The following is a 22,476-nucleotide window of genomic DNA, read 5'->3' on the forward strand; positions in this document are numbered from 1 at the left end:
TTGTTGAATCCACCGACAAAATCCGAGTCTTTGAGAAAAACCATCTGTTAAAAGTGCTTGCACTCGCTGTAAATGGTATGAATATAAGAGTTCCTTCTTCACTATTCTAGACTATCGATTGACAAATATTCAGTGTTGTAACAATCTTTCTTGTACTCGTTGTAAGGACCTCCTCAATTTGGTTTAACATTGGGAGCTGCCATTTTCACCGAGTTGCTGATGAAGCCATAAACGTTTGGCTATGTGGAATAGCACGATTCGGGAATCTTTCTTGTTTCTTCATACATACGCCTTGCTTCGTAGGCATTACCGTTCGTAATACCATACACAAAATGCATATCACACATTTCTCTGTCACTGTGATTCATTTGAAATGAAAAATTTAAAAACTGTCAAGTATAGAAAATCCAAAAATCTCATCCATTATTCTCTAAGAGACCAACATACAAAATTGATGAAAAAGAAAGAAAAACACAAAGTCACGGTATCACAACATGTAATTAAACGGGCTACACGTGTTTTTCGCTCTAGTTAGAGCATCATCAGGCCTTTAGAAGCCATCCATACACTTCACAGTACATAAATAAACCTGAGTACATAAATAAGTACAGTACATAAATAAGGCCTGATGATGCTCTAACTAGAGCGAAACACGTGTAGCCCGTTTAATTACATGTTGTGAGACCGTGACTTTGTGTTTTTCTTTGTTTTTCGTCAATTTTTTAAGTATAGAAAAGTCACTGTGAATTTCAATACAGGTATGGGTCATCTATTAGCAAACTAATATTTATTTACTGGAAACGATTACAAAAATACAACAATGTCAACAACAAAAACGTGAAGGAAGTGTGTATTTAAATTTTGACCATCAATCAAATTTTTTTCTAGCATTCTTTGTGATGTACGAATGATGCATATATACGTTATTCTTTGACAACAAAAAATTAAATGAAAGTTTCCATATTTTTTTGAAGTTTACTTTTCATTTTCATTATTTTCGGCATTTTATCAGCATTTTTGAACATAAGTTTATAAAAAGTTTTTTTATTGTTTTACCCAAGAAATACGCCCTTTTGTGCAATATTAATGACTCATCCTCTATAGTTGGCCAGATATAATTAACTTTGAACACTGTCCAAACTCCTGCTTTTTACCTGTCATAACTATGTCGCCATCTGCTACTTGTTTATTAGGTTCTTTGGCAGGTTTAAGCAGGTTCCTTCACAGGTAACCAAAATAAATTATATGTGATGTCGACTATAATTTGGGCCGAACTTCACAGGTGAGTTCGCAAACGAATACGAAGCGAAAAATATACTTTATGGATCAAAATCCATAAATTATATTTTAACGTCTATAGTATAAAAACCGAACACTAATGAGTACTAAATTGGAGTATTTTACAGACCTCTTAAGGGTAGCGTGTTATCTGCATTAAATGTCTTAGAAGCCACCTTTAGCAATGTTGTTCCATGTTGTGATGCAGTTATTGCCTTAGGAGATTTAAATCTATTCGTTAGTTCTAATATAACTCGGCATTTTGACAGCCTGTTGGAAAGTTTCGAATTCAGACAAATTGTCGTTAGCCCAACTCGTTATGAGCGTCAATCAGCATCTTTGATTGATGTGATATTACTGTCGGGAGATAAACTGTTAAAAGATAATGTTGAGCATTTAAATCTTCATGGAACCACGGAGCATCAATTAGTTTATTGCAGTTTATGCGTTAATATTTCAAAAATTGAACCTAAATTTATTCGATATAGAGATTTTAAGCATTTTGATGCCTATAACTTTCACCGTGATTTATTAAATACTAACTGGGCAGCCATTTTGAATTTTGCGGGTGTTGATGAAAAAGTTAAGCTATTAACATCTAATATCTTAGCGCTTTTTGATACACACGCTCCACTTCGGAGAGCTTGTGTCATTAAACGCAAGGCTGAAAAAAGAACGTAACAGATTTTTTTCTAAATATAAACGCACAAAGAATATAAGCGATTGGGAGGATTACAAAAGAATGCAAAATATTTTTACCCAGGCTATTCGTAACGAAAAGAAGGCTTATTTGGAATTTGTGTCACGTTCGCAAAATCAAAAAGTTATTTGGAAAACACTAGATGAAATGAATGTTTATAATAAGAAAAAAGATAATCATTTGGGTCTACCATTGCAATTTAAGGATGCAGAACAAATTAATAAATATTTTATCGACAGTGTTCGTCAGGTTGCTCCGCCGATTAATGGCAGTACTTTGATGTATCACAAAAACAAACAAAAAATTGATAACTTATGTGAGCTAAGGCAGGTTACTGGTGACGAAATTGGGATTGTTATTCATAATATAAACTCCAATGCATCTATGCTGATAGAATTTCGCTAGAAATGATTAAGCTGTGTGAATCAGCCATAACTCCGTACTTGGTACATATATTTAATACTTGTATTTTAAGCTTAGAATTTCCTTCAAATTGGAAAAAAGCAATTGTTAAACCTCTGGCCAAGGTCACACAGCCTGATACGTTTTCTGATTTACCCATCAGCCTGCTATCTACAATGGGCAAAATTTTAGAAAAGTTGATATATCAGCAAGTGGTTGTGGCGTTAACTTTACAGTGTTACTATTTTGCCAAAAGTTTGCAGACGGTAGCTTAGAATTATTGGAGGCTTGGGATTGTTCGAAGGTTCACTTATGACTGGCTATTAAAGAATCTAAACTTGATTATAACTATTAAATAAGAGGGCGCCACTTAGTTTTTTTTTTAAATGAAAGAAAACTAAGAAAAAGACTTGGTATATATGTTTCAATTAACAATTAAATGACCCTGGATAAAGTAGATTTAAAGAGGCAAAAAAAAATATCTTAACAATACAACCAAATTATATTTACATCAAAGATATGTATACACCTCATGTTCTAATCTGTTAAATGTTAATAATTTATTATGAATTAAAATATGAATAATGTTAATATGATTAAAATAAATTTGACAAAAGTAACATTTAAATTTTGTAATATTTCTCCAAGAAATGAACGGCTAGCCTTCAAAATCGAGGCTGTGAATGTATGCTATTTGTAACTCAGCTATCCGGACTGGGAATCGCTAATACTAGCTCTAACTCTGGCTCCAGCTCCACCGTCTTCAGCAATTTCCCGGGGAAAACAAAAGCCTGTAGCCATCAACAATTGAAGAAGAATAAAGAGGAAAACGGAAAAGTAAAACGCTAAAACAACGGTTGCCATTGTATTCACTGTCGATAAAAATGAATGGCGTTCAAAATGTGACACACTCACCTTGCTAAGTTTCATTCTCTATCCATCAAAATCTTAGGCATCCTGCACCAGAATTATGAATCAAACGATTCTCTAAAGGAACAAGATAAAGGACTATAAATTACAAACCATATTGGCCACTTTCTACTTCACAAACTTCGGAAATAAAAAACTGGCCTTTTACGTGCGCTTCTACTTGCAACACGGGAACAAGTCGTCGAAAAATGAATGCAGAATGCAGTACCGACTAAATCAGTAACGACCCCTCCTCTCGCCTGAGTTGTCAATATCAGCCAATCAGAGAAAACAGAGAAAACATTAATTAAGACCAATCAGAAAAGTGCCGGACCGTCAACAGAAAGCATGGATAATTAAACCAGGAGAGTGATGCGTTACAGTAGTAATGTATCACTGACAGTGTGAATTTAAAGAAATATGAATAAAAGAAGTTGACTGAAATTATTAATGTAATTATACATTAATAATTTCACATTAATAATTTACATTAATAATTATATGGACGGTACATGGTTGCGTTCTTGAACGAGCATAGTCTCATTCCAATTCATCAGTCTGGCTTTCGAAAGTCCCATAGCACAACTACACCATTGATTAAAGTGCTGGATAAAATTGTAGGTGCATCAAATATTGGTAAACATGGCTTTGGTTCTCTTGGATTACAGCAAGGCATTTGACACTATTGATCATCGAATGTTATATGCAAAATTGTTTTATTTGTGTTCAGATGTCACTGTGCTGTTTTTTAGGAGCTACTTTAGCAATCGGTTTTAAGCTGTTGAAATTGATAACAACATATTCAATTTTTATGCTAATGACACTCAATTGTATACCAGTTTTGACAAAAAAAACTACCTGCATTTATAGAAAAACTTAATAACGATTTAAGTTTCATATATTCTTACTCAGCTAACAATGGACTAAAATTAAATCCTAGTCAATCGGCAATTATGTTTTTTGGGCCTAACAAGAACTGGGTTAAGGATAATGTTATAATAACTTTAAATAATATAACATTGCCAAGTGTAGATAAATACAAAAATTTAGGTATTATTGTTGATGATAGCCTAAAGTTTGACAATCAAGTTATGAAGATGGTCCAAAAATCTTTCTGTGCATTGAACAATTTGGACAAGAGTAGGGAAATTAATAACCGAAACCTGAAAATAAAGCACAGAAACGCTTGTTTTATCACACAGTTTATTGGCCTTTTCTTAATAGAAATTCAAAATACCGGCTTCAAAAAATACAAAATGCTTGTGTACGGTTTATTTTTGGTGTGAGTGTAAGAGAACACTCACGAGAAAATATTGGGAACTTGGTTGGTTGAAAATATGCGATCGTCAGAGGTTTCACCTGAGTTGCCTAGCAAAACGGTTACTTGATAGTTCCTATCCAGGCTACCTATTTGATAAGCTTAATAAAAGAAATACTCTTGATAACAGAGACACGCGCTTTAATGATTTATGTGATGTTCCAAGGCATAGAACAGAACTTTTTCAACATTCATTTTCCTATTTGTTACCTAAGTTAGTCGACACTGGTATTTTTCGCAAACTGCCTACCAAACATTTAAGAAAAAATATAAGCAACATTTACTTAGCCAAGTTTAAATTGTTAGTTGGTAGAATTATTATTACTATTATTATTATTAAATTAAGAGAACTTTTCCAAAGTACTAAACCTGTTAGTAATAACCATCATATTATCATATCATCATATTAATAGCAATTAAGGTATCTTCCTGATTCTAAAAAGTAGACCTTAACGTCTATCTTATACTATTAAATTTTTTAAGTTTATTGCTTTCGAGAATATATTATAATATATCAATAATAAAATGAACTAAAAAAACTGAAGGCATTGCTTTCAGGTAAGCATCCTATTATTTGGAGAACCTCTGTGAGGCAATTGTATATAGATATAATAAAACAAATTCCCTATAAATTGTAATACATATACTTCACAATATAATATGAATAGTTTTCTTTACAGACAGTTCGGTTTTATAAAAATAAAAATACTCTCGATAAAAAACTTCTAGACTCGGTTCGAAATTCAATAGAGTTTTCTTTCAATTTATGTATAATTTAGAGCCGGTGGTCTATTGCTATCGCCGATTTAGCAATTATTTATTCTGGTCTAGCATCGGTGACTCTTGCCAGTTTAATGACGTCTGCTTTCCGTGGCTTATAGGCGCCTAACTCTTCATTAATGGTCGCATCAGGAAGCTTCGAAGTTGTAATGGCTCATGGAGAAATGATATGGAATGGACGGTTATGTTTATAGGATAGATGGTATGCTGGTATCGTATCGGCCTGTTACTTTTGAGACGTGATGAAAACGGACCGACGGAGAAAAGAATGTAATTACTTTTTCTGTTTACAATATTTTAAATCAAAATTAGAAGAGAAATGAAATTAATGAAGATCAAATAAAAGAAAAATATGAAAAAAAACAGAGAAATAAAAAACCATAAAGAGTATTGAACTTACATTGAAAATAAAAGGTTCATTTTGAGGGCTTGTTTTCTCACCACTTTAAGGGCAAATCACGGATTTCTGGTACCCTGATCGGTTCTTTAAATTTGGTGTGTTTGCTAATAATATTCCCGTCAGAATTTCGATGTAAAACTCCTCGATGGTTTTGAATTTGCAATTCGTACGGATGTCTATATTCTGCATATAAAGTGGTGAACTATGAGTAGTGTGTGTAATCGGCCTGACAGGTTTTTAAAGTGGTTTTTGATACTTTTATTAGTATATTATATTATTGCTTGAAATGCTTGAAACATTTTCATTATTTTGTCTGATTGAGACTAATCATTTTAGGAAAACACTGATAGTAGTATATAAAATCTGAGAAATTCAAACTATCAGGATTTTCAATAAAATAATCTAAATTAGATCGCCTCAAATAAGATGAATTTTTGAGGATTTTGAAGAGCCCTAGGTCATGGTCTTTGTTCTTCGGGCTTATTTTGTTTATCTATTTTGCTTATTTACGTATCTAGTTTCTACTAGGTCCTATAGGCGAGACTATAAAACCAAATGTAAGTAGAAAACCTAACCAATCAACGTAAGTTTTTAGTTTTGGAGATTTGTTAGAAATATCTTTCTTTTCTGGTTTCGAGATTATTTGAGACTTGAGTTTATAAATAAGGCTAAACGTCATTACACTAAACCTGAATTATACGAGCTGGGTCCCACTTACTCTTCAAAAATAGTAATGCCAATACGAGACAAGAAAATATCTCATATTGTTGTTTTAATATCCCTTTAAGAAAATGTTTCAATATAAGGTCTTTCGAATAAAGCATAGGAATTTGGACAGTATTCGCCTTTTCTATGTTTTATTGTAACTATTTTTATTTATTATAACTATTGTAGCCACTCTGCAATTTATCCTTTAGGATTTTTAAACTGAAATAGTTACTTTAAAGAAGGTCGGTTTTAAGAACGAATCGTTGACTATACCAATATTGGTGGAAGTGTTCAACAGTTTTTTTTGCTACCACTATCTATCGTCTGGTCAGATATACTTTTTTTCTACTTTTGCTAGCGTTTTTCTTAAATAACAACATTTTAGAAAAATGTCCACTCTATTTTCCAACATTGTTGGCATCTGTATTTAAAATAAATCAAATACCATTTTGTCTTCTGTGAGCTTATGTAGAGGTTTTTCAAGGTTATCGAAATTTCTAAGAAAGAGAAAGTCTAATACTTCTAGAAAGCTTCCAAACTAGTGCTTTTCATTGGATGGTGGCCAATTTTCGATAAATTTTACTTTATCTAAATCAGTTTTGACACCTTTTTCTAATATTACATCGCCGATGTATCAAACTTCTTTTTGAAAGAAACAACATTTTTTTAGATTTAGTTTGAGGTTTGAGGAGCTTAACTAATACCTGTTAAACGTTTTTTAAAAGCTCTTCAAATATTTTTTTTAATACAATAATGTCATCTAAATAAACTAAGCATGTATCCCGAATCATTCCGATCCAGTTTCCATCAGCCCTTTAAAGGTGGCTGGATCATTACAGAATTTAAAGGGCATGGCTGTAAGTTACCAAAGTCCTATTGTAGCCGAGAATGCAGTCTTTTTTAACATTTTTAATGCATTTTTATCTGCCAGTAACCAGATCCAACATTGAAAACCATTGTATACCGCATAGCTTGTCCAGGGACAATAGTTGGTAAAGGATAGCTGTGTTTCTTTGTAACAAAAACAAAGTTATCTTAGTTTTATTCGGTCGATAATCCACGCAACATCTAGTAATTCCGTTAATTTTTTTATTATGCTAATATAACTGGAGATGTTTATATCATTCTTTGTCTCCTCATGGGCATTGAGGAAACTTAGCATTATCTCCAGTGTTCATTTGATGGTAGATCAAATAATACATCCTAGGTCATTATAGTGCAAGGAAAACGCACCTTAATTTTCGTTAATAAGACCTCGCAACTTAAAAACTCTAAATGGTTAAATTGGCACAATTTTTTTTTTAACTTTTGTGAACATAAGGTCTGCTTGAATGACAAATTCCATCAGTTATTCATATTCTCTCTTTGTTTCAGGTGATCATCATATTTTTTTAAAATTATCATTCGAACCAAAACACTAGATTTCGTCTCGGTGACTAACGTCTATGTTAAAAGAATTTCTTGACCATATACAGGGTACGGCAGTCAAACCTGCAATTTTCAAATAACCGCGTGAGCCAAAAAAGTGAGTGGGGCGAGTTGTCAACATTACCGTTGTGTTCCCCTGTTAAAAGCGTTTCAGTTGCCATGGAACAGTGGTCTAAGCAAAAACGCTCCTTTGCTGCAAAGGCATTTTATCAAAGCCGTAGTTATACAGCCGCTTCCGTATTTATTTCCAAATTAATCGTAACCGGCCCGTGCCTTCTGTTAACTCAATAAAGTTATGGGTAAAAAACTTTGAAAACATCGGTGAAACGAGAAAAAGAAGAGGTGGCAGTACGAGATCAGTGAGAACTCCTGTGAATATTGAACGTGCAAGAATCGCTATGACAAGAAGTCCTCAAATATCAGCACGTAAACACTGTACTGGGCTTAGAATTTCAGAGAGGAGTCTTCGAAGGATCTTAAAGTTAGATTTACACTATAACCCCTACAAAATTCAAGTGATTCAGGCTCTAAATGAAAACGATTTCGCACTTCGACGGCACTTTTGTGAAACGCTTTTAGAAATGTTGGAAGAAAACGACGAACTTCACACGTTGCTCTAAATGAGCGACGCGCTGCATTTCCATCTCTCCAGATTCGTTAACAAGCAAAATTTTAGATATTGGAGAGATGAAAACCCTTAAGAAATCCATCAAAAGCCTTTCCATTCAGCCAAGGTAACAGTTTGGCGTGCAATGTCCTCAACAGGAATCATAGGCCCATTCTTTTTTGAAAATGAAAGGGGATAAGCTATTACCGTGAATGCGAAGCGCTACTCGGAAATGTTACGAACATTCCTTATTCCTCATCTTCGCGAACATGGACTGAATGATGAAACGTTATTTCAACAAGATGGAGCCACAAGCCACGCGGGCCATGTGAGCATGAATCTCCTTAACGAAGTTTTCCCAAATCGAGTAATATCCCGGAACGGATTCATTTCTTGGCCCCCCCGTTCACCTGACCTTACTACTTGTGTTTTTTTCTTGTAGGGCTAACTAAAAAGTAAAGTTTTCGAAGAATCCCGGATCCGTACTCTTGAAGAACTGAAGGCGAGAATCCGTCAGGAAATCGAAAGAATCCCTCAGCAGATGCTCCGTGATGTTATGAACAATTTTAGAGATCGCCTTCAACAATGCATCAGTCGATGAAAGACATCTTAGTAATATTATTTTTAAATAATTAATGTTTCTTAAATACTTTTTAAGGTAAATTAACATGGTATCAATAAAATTTTTAAAAAGCAACCGTGTTTTCCACACAATTATTTCAAAAATGCTGGTTTGACTGCCACACCCTTTATATTGAAAAGGTACAACGCATGTTTGTAAATATACTAAATTTCCACTTAACACATAGACATTTTTTTAACTACTGTGATAACTTGAAGTTTTATGGTCTTAAGTCCTTAGAGAGTCGTCGAAACAATTCGAATTTAGTTTTAATTTATAAGATCATTAACAATCTAATAAACTCCTCCTACTGTCTGGAAAATTTAAATATTACCGTTAATCCTTATATTTTGCCTAATAAATAAACCTTTAGCATCTCGAGGTATTCTTCAAACTATACAAAGTTTTAATAATTTTGAACAAACTAATTTCAATGATGACATTTTTTTTACCAGTCTGGTGTCATTTAAGGGATTCTATTTAATTTTGCTAAGAAACGTATTATATTGTCCTTCTTATGTTTTTTTAAATAACTAAGTTAGTTTGGTTTATTTCTTGGTATATTTGTTAAGTTTAGTGAAAGTGTAACATTTTGCAAAGCGCTTTCTTGTATTTTTAAATTATTAAGATATTTTATGCTTTCCTGTTATTGGATTGCTTATTCTATCATCCATAATTTTTGCTACAAGTACTGACTGCTAGAATGTTGTCAAGCCAATGGTGACTTTATCTTCAGGAACGCACTCTTTTTATTGTCTCTTAACATTGCGACAGTAAACACGCGTTTACTGTCTATGTTTAATTATTTCCAAAATCAACAACAAAACTGACTAAAATTGTATAAAGCTTCATCTCTTTTAAAAACCTATAGAATAATTTATAAATGGTTTTAGCTAATGGGGACCCATAATCTTAGGAGAACATTGATAGTCAAAGCAAGCAAATATAAAAAAAATTAAAAAAAAACAGGAATTATAATAAAATAATTTAAATAACTTGAATGGAACCCTCAAACAAGATGAATTTCTAAACACTAGACACTATAGGTGATACTACTAAACTAAATGTAAGTAGAACCCGAAATAAACATAATTAATCGATCTTAACTGTAAAATAATAGCAAATTATAACAGTAAATAATAACAGTACATACTATGAGAATAATTACCGTCCTTAATTTCATAACAATATAATATTTTTATTTATTATATTTATTCAATAAGTATGCTTTAAATAATAATACTCTCTCTCTCTCGGATACTCTCTCTCGGATATATTACATATAAGCTTTTACAAAGTATGTGTAATAAAATCCAATAATTATAATCTATCTCAGTACATTTTAAGGTGCACCTAGGTAACCAAATACCTGTATGTGCAAAAAATCAAAAACAATTTTATAAAAATAAATATTTAAACAAAATATGTCCCATCCACTAACTATTGCAAAGTTTCCATTTAACACCCAATAAATAATTAAACATTAGAAAACAAAAATCTTTCACGATCACGTATGAATACCTAAAGCTATGAAATATGAAAATTAATTAACAGTAAGTAGTTTTTTAAATACATGTAAATGATCATAAATGTAATCCCCAGATATTTTACAAAATTTTTTGACAACTTTTGTATGTCTAATATATGGTGGTAATAAGTTGTACAGTTTAGGTGCGTGGTAAAAAATTGATTTTAATTTCATAGTAGTGGCAACAGTTGGAATTGATAAGTGTCTATTTACATTTAATCTAGTCTGATACTGATGATTAACAAAGTTCTTAAATTTATTCGACTTGTGAATATATATACAGAGCGACCAACAGTATAATGTGCGTACATCAAAAATATTTTTGGAATAAAGTAATGCAGTAGAAAATCTTTTGTTTTTTTTGAAAATAACTTTTAAAATGTAGTTTTGGGTAACATTTAAAGAAGTCAATGTGTTTTGGTATATCCCACCCCAAAGAATTAGACCATACCTTAGTAGTGATTCCACAATTGCTTTATAAATCGAAATCAAAAGTTGTTTATTTAATATTTCCCTGAGCACATAAAACTTGTATATTAGTTTTCGAATATTTTTTGATAGTCTAAGGATGTGGTGGTCCCACTTTAAGTGTTTGTCAATATAGATTCCAAGATATTTTGTAGAGTGAACTTCATGAAGTTTATCCATAAGACTATCTATGTAAATACTATTAAATGATGGACGGTTTGCAGCTGTGAGGGAAAATGCTATATAAATAGTTTTAGTGATATTTAATGATAATTTAAATGAGTCTAGCCAGTGTTTTATTTTCTTTATACCGTTTATAGCATGTTCTTTCACCAAATCCCATGTTTCCCCATAGAAAGTTACTGCTGTGTCGTCAGCATAAGAGATAGTACTACCGTTTTGTATTGACATATTGGTTAAGGAATTTACATATGCTACAAATAAAATTGGACCCAGAACAGTCCCCTGAGGGATGCCCATTTTAATTTGAAGGGGTTCACTTATAGTATTTTCAACTTTGACGGATTGCTCTCGATCCATCAAATAATCAGCAAAAACGTCTAACACGGTTCCCCTTATCCCATAGGATTCTAGGACTTGGAGCAATTTGTTATGAGGGACCGTGTCAAATGCCTTGGCTAGGTCTAGGAAGACCGTAAGACACTTTCTGCCACCATCCAAATGGTCTGTTATTTGCTCACAAAGCACACAAACTGCATCGGTTGTGCTGAGGCCACTCTGAAAACCAAATTGGTTCTTAGAAATTATATTGTTTTGATTAAAAAATTCCACCAGGCGGTCCTTAAGGCATTTCTCAAAGACTTTAGAAAAAATGTTCATTATACTTATGGGTCTATAATTATTTATATTTGATTTATCACCTGCCTTGTGAATAGGTTTTACTATGGCTTGTTTAATTTTTTTTGGGACCTTTGCAGTTTGAAAAATTAAATTTATAATGCGTGCGAGAGGGGAAGAAATATAGATATGAATATGTTTTATAATATCGGTTGTAATACCATCAATTCCGGGTGCAGAGGAATTTTTTAAAGAAGCAATTTGTTTGATAATTTCATTCTTATTAGTAGGTCTTAGAAACATTGAAGCCTGTGTGGATGGTTTTATTTGCAGGGAATCTGGAGGTTTTTTAATTTTATTATACATATTGTAACCGACACCAACAAAATATTTGTTGCAAAAATTTGCCATATCCAACTTATTATTAAAACTAGAATTATTGTTAGTTACGTTAAACTTAAAATCTTGGTTACTGTTTGAATCTGTTATTTCATTTATTATCTTATATATTTTTTTTAGGTCAGTACCACTAGACTCGATTTTGGCTTTGTAATAATCCTGTTTACATTTCTTGATTAACGTGCACAAGGTATTACGGTAACTATTAAAGGCAGTTTTGTTTTCTAAATTGGTATGAATTAGTAGTGTTTTTTTCATTTTGTCCCTCTTTTTGATACTATTAATTATACCAATTGTGATCCATGGTTTTATTTTTTTATACTTATTTTGATATAATTTTTGGGTTTTTGAATGATTTAATGCTTGTGTAATAGTCTGTATAAAATTTCCAATGCTAGTTCTGGATCATCATTGTTAAAAATGCTTTCAAAATTTTGATTATGTATAAAATTTGTTAATATGGTATAATTTATTCTAACTGTATAAGAATTTACCTCCTCCTTGTTTTTTTGCAACCCAACTGTATCAGTAATATGCAACATGGTAGGAAAATTGTCAGTTATGGCAGATTGAATGACAAAGGAAGAACAATTAATCTTAGAACCATTTTTTCTTCTCAAGAATATATGATCCAGACAACTAGATGAGTCAGTTGTAATTCTAGTGGCTGAGTTTATGGTAGAAATAAAACCGAAGTGGTTCAGAATAGCCTGGTATGTAATAATTTCATTATTGTTTTCATCAAGAAGGTTCAAATTTATATCCCCTAACATAATGTCAATCTGACTGGTAAATGAATCTGTAAAGAAAGTTTCGAGATCCGAAAGAAAATTAGGTGTATTAGTAGAAGGTAGTCTGTATATACAAGAGAGTCTTATTGAGTAATTGTTTACTTTAAATTTGATACTGGTTAATGTTACTTTTGATAGGGCAAGCTCAATATGTGTTACATCGTGTACTAGATTGGACCTAACATAAACAACTGTGCCATCATTTTGATTAAAACTTGCATTATTATAGTACATACAAAACCCATCCAAGCAAAACCCATTAGCATTCTCTATATGCCAACATTCTGTAAGCACAATAATATCACAAAAGTTAAGCCTATAGCTTTCAAGAAAACTAACTAACTGATCAAAATTTTTTTTTAAGCTACGAATATTAAGATGTAATACATTTATAATCTTCACAATCACAATTTAAAATATCACAATTTAAAATAGTTTCCTCCCTAATGTTATTACCTAAATTGTCCAGGTTCTGTAGAAGTTCAATCTCTTCTCGTGTGTCAGCCATTGATAGATCCATAATCGATTTTAGCTCTCAAAACAGATAATAAATATTGATAGGAAGGACAGTCCAAATCATTAGCTTTATGGTCAGTCTTATAATTTAGTTTGTGTCTATTGTTGGTGTTGATACAGTTTTTACATTGCTTGTGCGCAGCATTATTGCAGTCTCGAGAGCTATGAGAACCAGAACATGATTCACAAACTGGTTGGTTCGGGCAATTGTCACCTCTATGGAAATGTTCTTGACAGTTAAAACAGCGTGTAACAGAAATATCTTCGAATATAGCATATCTCTCCCAGCCTATAAAAACCTTCCCAACAGCCATAAACCTATGAAATAGGAAAGGAGAACATTCTGCAAAAACAGTGTAACGGTCCTTTACTTTCTTCAAAAATGTTATATTGAGCTCATCATTTGGGTCAATAAATTTGTTTTGTTCCCTTATACACCCTTCCAAGTCCTCCTTGGCAATTTTACCATCATAGCCTGGTATTTTTATTCTGGGTTTTCTTAATTTTGGTATATCAATGTCATATCCGGCAAGTTTCTTATCAACTTCCTTCTTCAGAGCATCCAGATCTTGTTTATTTTGACACTTGACAATTAAGTGACCACTTGAGGTAGTACGGGTACCCCGAATAGCAATTTTTAGGTTGGATGGATTTATATTTTGCTTTAAATCAGCCTCCATTTTTTCAATACTCTGGTTGTGTTTGGGTTTAATTATCAAGCTCGGCAAATTATGGTTAGTATGTTTACTTTGTACCTGCTTCACTGGATTTGACAAGGCATTACTGTATGTTATAGTTAAAGAATTTGATGATTTCTGGGTATTTTCTAAGTCTTCAATTTTTCTTTTTAGTAAGGCAATTATCTCATCTTTGGTGGAAATGATAGTGGTCTTATCCTCAATGGTATTTTGTAAAAGACGACATGTCTCTAGAGAGATGCATTTCTTACAATGAAAAATCATAACTCGAGCACTAAGTTGTAAGACTTTAACTTCAGAAGCCGTTAATCCTGCACAGGCCTTGCACACTCCCTTCCGACATCCATCACATTTAAAAACATTATTTTTGTCCTTGCAGACATCACATTCCATGATGAAGCCAGATTACTATTACAAAAGCAACAGGCCAGCTGGCAACACTGCACAAGTAATCACGTTATTTTGACAATGTTTACATTTGTTTTGTGCGTAAAAAAAGGCAATCATAGCACTTGTCCTTGTTTGTTATGCACTACTAAAACACCAGAGACATGTAGACACTAATATTATAAATTAATTTTAAGTTAAACTTTCAAAATTCAAACAACAACAGTAGAACAATGCAATAGCTGCGCGCAACGTTGCCGCCTCCGAAGCGCAGTCGTACAATAACATTTATTATTTTAATAACACGTTCAGAAACTGAAAATATAATTTCAAACGTGATGGCCCTCAAAAGTATAAGCAAAAAATTCGCCTAATATCGAAGTTTTAAAACATTCGACGTAGCACCAATAAATCGGTTATTCTGTTACGAAGAATATTTTTTAAGACATTGTAACGTAAATATGGGCTGAACTTTTCAAAGCCTGCCCGAAGAACTGAGCATTAGAAAGGAGTGGCCTTTCTACACTTTCTTATCAAGATAAGCCATAAAAAACAAAACCAGTTTTATGATGACCGCATGATTCTGATCTGTCATGTGTATATGAGGAGTATAGAAACAAAATATCATGTCTCAATGCGGCTTTTGGAAGGAATCGGCATCCAACTAATAAATAAAGTGCCTACTGTCTCAAGATTATGCTAGTATAATTTAGGAGTCTATAAATTAAAACCTTCCCTTGGAAATAAGTGAGAACTCTAGGAAGGAAACAGACCATCGACAAAAATATGTCTTCGGTAAAGGATTATATTATCCACTTACTTGATTTTAAGCTTAAGACAGTTTTTAGAGAAACAGAATTAAAGCAAGCTTCTGTTCAATCGAGCTATAAGGTTCATCATCCGATCTGCCAACTAAACTTGTAAATTTTGGTGTGACTTCTTAGACTTTTGAAGACCTATCTTAAAGAAAACTCAATTTGTAGTAATTAATGGCATAAGATCTAAAGATGCGGATGTTACATCAGGAGTCCCTCAAGGCTCATACCTGGGTTCCCTTACTCTTTAATATTTTTTAATGACGTGAGTGTGACCAGTTCTTTTCATATACTAAGCATACCTTTCATGCAGATGATTTCAAAGTATATTCAACTATTTGTAACAATTCGAATCTTATCAAGTTGCAAAGTGACTTAAATAAATTTTCTGAATATTGCAGCAAAAATATACTCTTTATTAACCTAGATAAAATCCCTTAATAAAATCTTTAAGAAAAATTACTAAGACACCGTCATGTTACTTGCAACTATTGAACTCTAAGTTTAAATGTGTTGATACTATCAAAGATCTAGATGTAACTCTTGAAGTTAAATTAACGTTTGGACACCACCGAGACATAATTTGCTAAGGGGTATAAAAAATTGTGGATTTATTATGCGAACTACAAAGGGTTTTACCAAAGCTTCTTCATTACTAACATTGTATAATTCTTTAGTTAGATCCATATTAGAGTATTTTACTGTTATTTGGACTCCTTTTATTAAGAATATATAACACGGATCGAAACTGTATAAAGAAATTGTATAAATTATCTTAATTACAGTTTTAATAGACCAAGACATATTTGTTGTTGTGCTAGAGAATAAAAAAAAAAATGATCAATTACAACTCGATATGTAACCGTTTCTTAAAAAAAAATAAACAAATTAATATAATAATAATAATAATAATAATAATAATAATAATAATAATAATAATAATAATAATAATAATAAGACGTTTATTAGCCACCAATACAAAAAAAAGCATAGTTATATAAAGAATTTAGTTAACACAAGTAAGGCAACTAAAAAGCCATGCATTCAGACTTCCAGAAAAGAAGGAAACAACTTCCTGGATTCTGTTAAGGCTTATAATAGAAGAAGTGAAAGAAAAAAAAAACAATTCTTATAGACAAACTAAAAAAAAACAAATAGGTAGGCATATACTTATGAGGGGAAAAAGCAATAGGGGGAAAAATGGATGAAACGGAATGAAAAAATTCTTCTTTTTTCTTCTTTTTTTTTTAAACAGTTAATTTTTGAATAATAAATATTAATAGAATATTTTACGTTGTATTCAGTTAGTTAGCATGTGCGTAGTATTTTAATAAAGAAAGGCATTCAAGAAAAATTAAGTTTGATTTAAAAGAAGAAGCTTGGTTTTTAATTTAAAAGTTTTTTCAGTGACAGTCAAATTAATTATTTTGAAATTATTAATCAAATTTGGTACGACATAAGAAAAGGATCGCTTAAAGAGTTCTTTGCTATGGCTAGGAATTGTTAAAAAGATTTTTACGTCTTATGTTAAGATTATGCACATCAGTACGATAGGTAAGCTTTTCAAGTAAGTAAGGCAGAGTTTTTGATTTAAGAATTTTGTAAGAAAAACATAAAATATGTAATATTCGTCTATTGTGCATATTTAGCCAACCTGCTTCTTTTAATTTATAAGAAATATGTTGCCGTCTTCTTATACCAAATATAAGTCTTAAGCAAGAGTTTTGAAGTTTTTGAATTCTACCTGAGTCGGAGTTATCGAGTCATGGTCCATAAATTGTGTCTCAAAAATTTAACGGTGATAATACTAAAGCATCACAGAGCAGTTTTTTGATACTTGAGCTTAAAAAATGTCTTTGACGATATATTGTTTTTAAGGCAGAATATCCATTTTTTAGTTTAAGGGTAACATGTTCTTTGAATCTAAGTTAATAGTCCATTACTAGTCCAAGATTTTTTGCAGAGTTTTTAAAACTTATTATATTGTTATTAAGGTGTACATTTAAATTATTTAAAATATTAGTTCGATGATTGTCACTACAAAAAAGAATAGCTGCTGATTTAGTGGGGTTAATCTTTAGATGTAATTTTTGAGTTTCTATATTTAAATCCTCATTTATATATTGATTAGCTTGGACAACATTAGTGTGATGAAATGAATAAAATAGCTGGGTGTCATCTGCATCGCAATAGTGCTTACAGTGTAAATTTTTTTTAGTAATTTGTGAAGTAAAAAGAGTATAAAACAAAGGACCAAGAATGCTACCTTGGGGTACCCCAGAGGTAACATCCAGTGCATTTGATTTATTGTTATTAAGCACTACTCTTTGTTTTCGATTAAACAAGAAAGAAGACACCAATGCCAACGCAGACTCAGCAAAACCCATATATTCTAATATAGCCAGTAATATTCTGTGATTTACCATGTCAAAAGCTTTAGAAAAATCTAAGAGAATCAACACCGTAGCTTTATTTTTATCAAGTTCCTTAAAAATATCATCAGTCACTTTAGATAAAGCGGTTGCACAACTATACCTCTTACGAAACCCAGACTGGTATTTAGGAATTAAATTATTTACATTTAAATATTGAACTATTTGATACTCCATAACTTTTTCTAATATTTTTGATAGTATAGGAAGTACAGATATTGAGCGAACATCATTAAATTTAACAGGATTTTTTATTTTGGGCAAAGGAATAACATTGGCTTCTTTCCATTGATCGGGAAAGCAGTTTTGTTCTAAACATACGTTTATAATATGAGTGAGTGGTTTAATTATGGCAGGAGAACAAAGCAAAATCAGGGTAATGTTTAATTGATCAACGCCAAATGCTTTAGATTTAATAGATTTTAAGTAATTTATTATTATATCTTGTGTCACCAAATTAAATTTAAATTCAGCCAAATAATTTAACCTATGTTTTTTAAAATACCCAACAAATTCTTCGTCAGGGTTATTATTGTTTTTGTTAATATTAGAAAAAAAAAAATTAAGTTTATCCATCTTCTCATCTCCTCATTCATCTCCTCTTATACATCTTGCATAAGAGGAGGAAGTTGTATATTTGATTTATTAGAAATATTTAGTTTATTAATTTCTTGCCATGTTTCTTTGTTATTACATACTCTAAATCTGTGAGCAGATAGTATTCTTTTGGCAACTTATTCTAATAGGGCTACTAGAGTTAGGCACCTTGCTAGCGACAGGCTGAATTTGAACAGATGAATTTGAACAGATGAACAGTATGAAAGCTTCAACTTGCATAACGAAAAGTTACAATGCTGGGTCTATTAGAAGAGTATTCAAAGCAAGATCTCTAGATTTTTGTTAAGTCTCAAAATAAATTTTTTTTTTAATTCATCTCAATTAAGCGTTGTTCAAGTCTTCTTTACTAACGCTATAATATAATAACGCCCTCATATTTAAAGCTTATCTAAAAATTCAATACCATTTAATCATCTTAAAGAATATAATAATAGACTTGTGATAAGTTAGAATAACAGCAGTGTTTATAATGCGTCCTTAATTAGTCGTTGCTTTTATTTTAGTGGTTTTGAACAATAATAATAAATACGTAAATTGCTGTTCTCTTAAAATTAAATTTAATCTAGATATCATTGTCTGGAATAAATTTGTTGTCATTGATAAATATAAGCGAACAAAAAGTATAAAGCCGTCATATTTGGATGCAGTCTGTAGGAACTAAACTAGAATGCTTCCGAAAACAAATACACACCAACAAAACACGAAAACCTTCGTATGTGTGACCTTAATACGTACGAAATCTTTTCATGACGGTACCAAATATTAATGGGAACTTTCGCCACAGAAATACTTTGTGTTTAGATGTAATAGATAAATAATACAATAGCGAAGAGGATAAAATGCTCAACTGGCATGCAAAAACTGGTACGAACAGCGTATACATTATTCCGATAAACTTGTTGGGGAATTGAAAATTACGCATTGTCTTACTTTTATGTAAAGGGGGACACATAAACAGTAAAGTGAAGTATCCTCTTATAAAAAGTTATCCCCCTTACAAACAAAATTAACGCATTTTTGGATTTTGGCCCACCAGGTATATTAACTTTAAGGCGTTTAACAAAAATTATATTAACTTACTGGTTCGTAAACTACATGATCATTGGTGAAACAGGCATTGAGTTCGTTTAGATCTTATATGAGTGGTTGAACGCAAATAGTTAAAATGAAAAATCAGATGTCATTAAGGTTTAATCTTTAATACGTTTTCTTGTCCCATAGATATTAAATATATCTATCAAAGATACTTTTAAATGATTTTTATAAAAAAACCATTTAAGAATATCAATGAAAGTAGGTTAAGTAGTAACAGATATAAGATGATTTTTTATAGTTTGGTAAATGGCATGATAAAAGTGATGAGCCAATTAGTGTAAAACAGCCTGCAAAGTTTTTCAGCTTAAATCACACTAACTTTCAATTATTAAATAATAAAAAAATTGAATCTACATCATGTGCTTTAAGAATAATTTTTGTTTTCTATCTGAACAAATTAGGATAAACAAAGATTTTTCTAATTTTCTCGAAAACGAATCGACCGATTTAAAAAAATCAAACGTCAAAATAAAATACTTCGAAAGACCTTTTAAACAAGCTATTACTCGATACCCCTTGCCATTTAAAATTTTTAAGGGGATGATCCTGGGGGGCAGAGGGTGAAGTAATTTCAGGTTAGAAAGTTGTCCCCCTTGACAAACCTTTTGACGTATTTCGGCGTTTTTTTTTAAACAGTGCTTTTCAATAAATTCGTGGTGGGAAGTTTTCAAATTAACACCCTGTATATAAAACATATCTAAACATGTATGTATATAATTAATATTGACGTTTTCAAAAGAATTGCTTATTCTCTTTTGTTTCATCGGTTCTATTATATATTATTCAAAGACGTCAAGAACAAATGCCTCTTTTATCATCCCTTAATATTCTTGGTCTATGCCGACATTGTCTTGGGTAAGAAGAACCGAAAAATAGAAAGGTTTAATTTTCCCAGCCTTCACGCCAATTTATTTTACCCGGATTTGCTTGAAAAGGGCCTATTGAATAATAGATGACCTACATTCCAGGGGGCGATAGAATAGCGAATGGCGGTTTAAACATTATGAAAGTTACAAATTTGATCTATAGTTTAATGAGTTACATACCATGACTAAAGATGTAAATCTTAGTCAATTCAGTAAACGGATTATACTATGAACAGTTTCTTTTACAGAATGAAATATTGGAGTAGGTTAAATCTCTTCAGACGTAAACATAAACAAGGATTTGGTAGCTAAATAATTGAGGGCTATTTATAAAGGTAGAATATTAGAAGGTTGGTTAAGTGTGGTGTCGATTTAGTCTAAAGCGGCGATATAAAATATAGATTTATGAGGGTGTTGTATCTTTATAAAAGAAAATAGCTTAGTGAAAATCTATTAGATGTACAACACATACGTATACAGGTTAGTTATTATTGCAGAAATACTGTAGTGTTTCTGTAGTGAGATCCGAAAAAAAGGCCTCAATTTATTATAATTTGTAGATAAAAAACATAAAAAAAACATGGTCAGCACTAAGATCGTTAAATGTCGTAAATCCAAATGATAGTAAGTTACCTCCTAATTTAATAGATCCAAATTAAATAAACTAGCATTTTTCTCATTTTTTTAACAACAGATCTAATGACTATGACGAAACTAAAGAATTTTACGAAAACAACAATTTCAGCGCATCGAAAAAATTTAAACTTTTTATGTGTTCTATAGAAGATGTTCATGAAATTACTCAAAACATGAAACATGCCTGTGGCACAGATAAAATCACGTCAACTATGTTAAATGTTGTATGCTAAAAATATTACTCTAATTATTGTCTAAGTCTATTTATTGATCCTTACGTAACTAATATTATTAACAATTGCATAGAAAAAAATATCTTCTTTAAAATTAAAAAACTGCAATAGGAATACCTTTACCAAAATTAAAAGAACAGAGACCTTTAATGACTTGAGCATTATAGCAATTTTAGCTGCAATTTCTAGAATAATGAAGAAAATTTTATACAGCCAGGTGTACTTATATTTAAATGATAATGGTATGATCTCAGAATTGCAAAACAGGAGTTAAATTCAGATATCGACGAACGGAATTTTAAAAAACATTTATTGATACAAAAGGACCTTAAAACTAGGTGAACAAAAATATGAACAGCAACGGTATTAGCCGAGGCTTTGACATAATATTAATGTTAACGATATATTACAAGTGATTTCTTAAATATAAAAATAGTCCTAAGATAAGCATTTTATAATGTAATATAAACAATTAATTGTGGTTTGAGGATATGTCTCCTCCACCCTCAGTTCTGTCAACGTCCTCGTTGACAAGTCTCTGCAGGATTATCAAAGGGATGGCCTTCTTTCTTCCTTGTTTTTGCCAATGGTAGATGATTAATGCTAAGCGGCATTAAAGAACATAATTGTGCATTAAAACATATTGTGCTAGGTCATGGAAATGTATTGGTTTGATGATATCTTCTTGGATTTTCTTAGGATCTTGAAGATGTCTAATTTCTAGATTGATTGAAATATTGGTGTTTGGGACTTTTATAATTTTTGGAATTATGACTGAAATATTGTTCATGGCTAATAAGTATTTGTGTTGATTATTAAATTATTACGTCACATTGACTTTGAATAAGGTTGCAGTCTTGGAGTATAATCTTCTGAATCTGGAAGCAATCTTCATAAATTGTTTCAGGGCTTTTTGTACAAAATAGGAGTGCATTCCTATAAGTTAAGGTCTGTACCTTAAAATTGTTTAGAACAGTGGCATACTGACAATTTTTGGGTAAAATACATCCATTGGCAATTGGTCCAGAGCAGATCCATTGTGAG

Source organism: Anthonomus grandis, chromosome 13 (assembly GCF_022605725.1).
Source record: "Anthonomus grandis grandis chromosome 13, icAntGran1.3, whole genome shotgun sequence".
NCBI classification, from domain to species: Eukaryota; Metazoa; Arthropoda; class Insecta; order Coleoptera; family Curculionidae; genus Anthonomus; species Anthonomus grandis.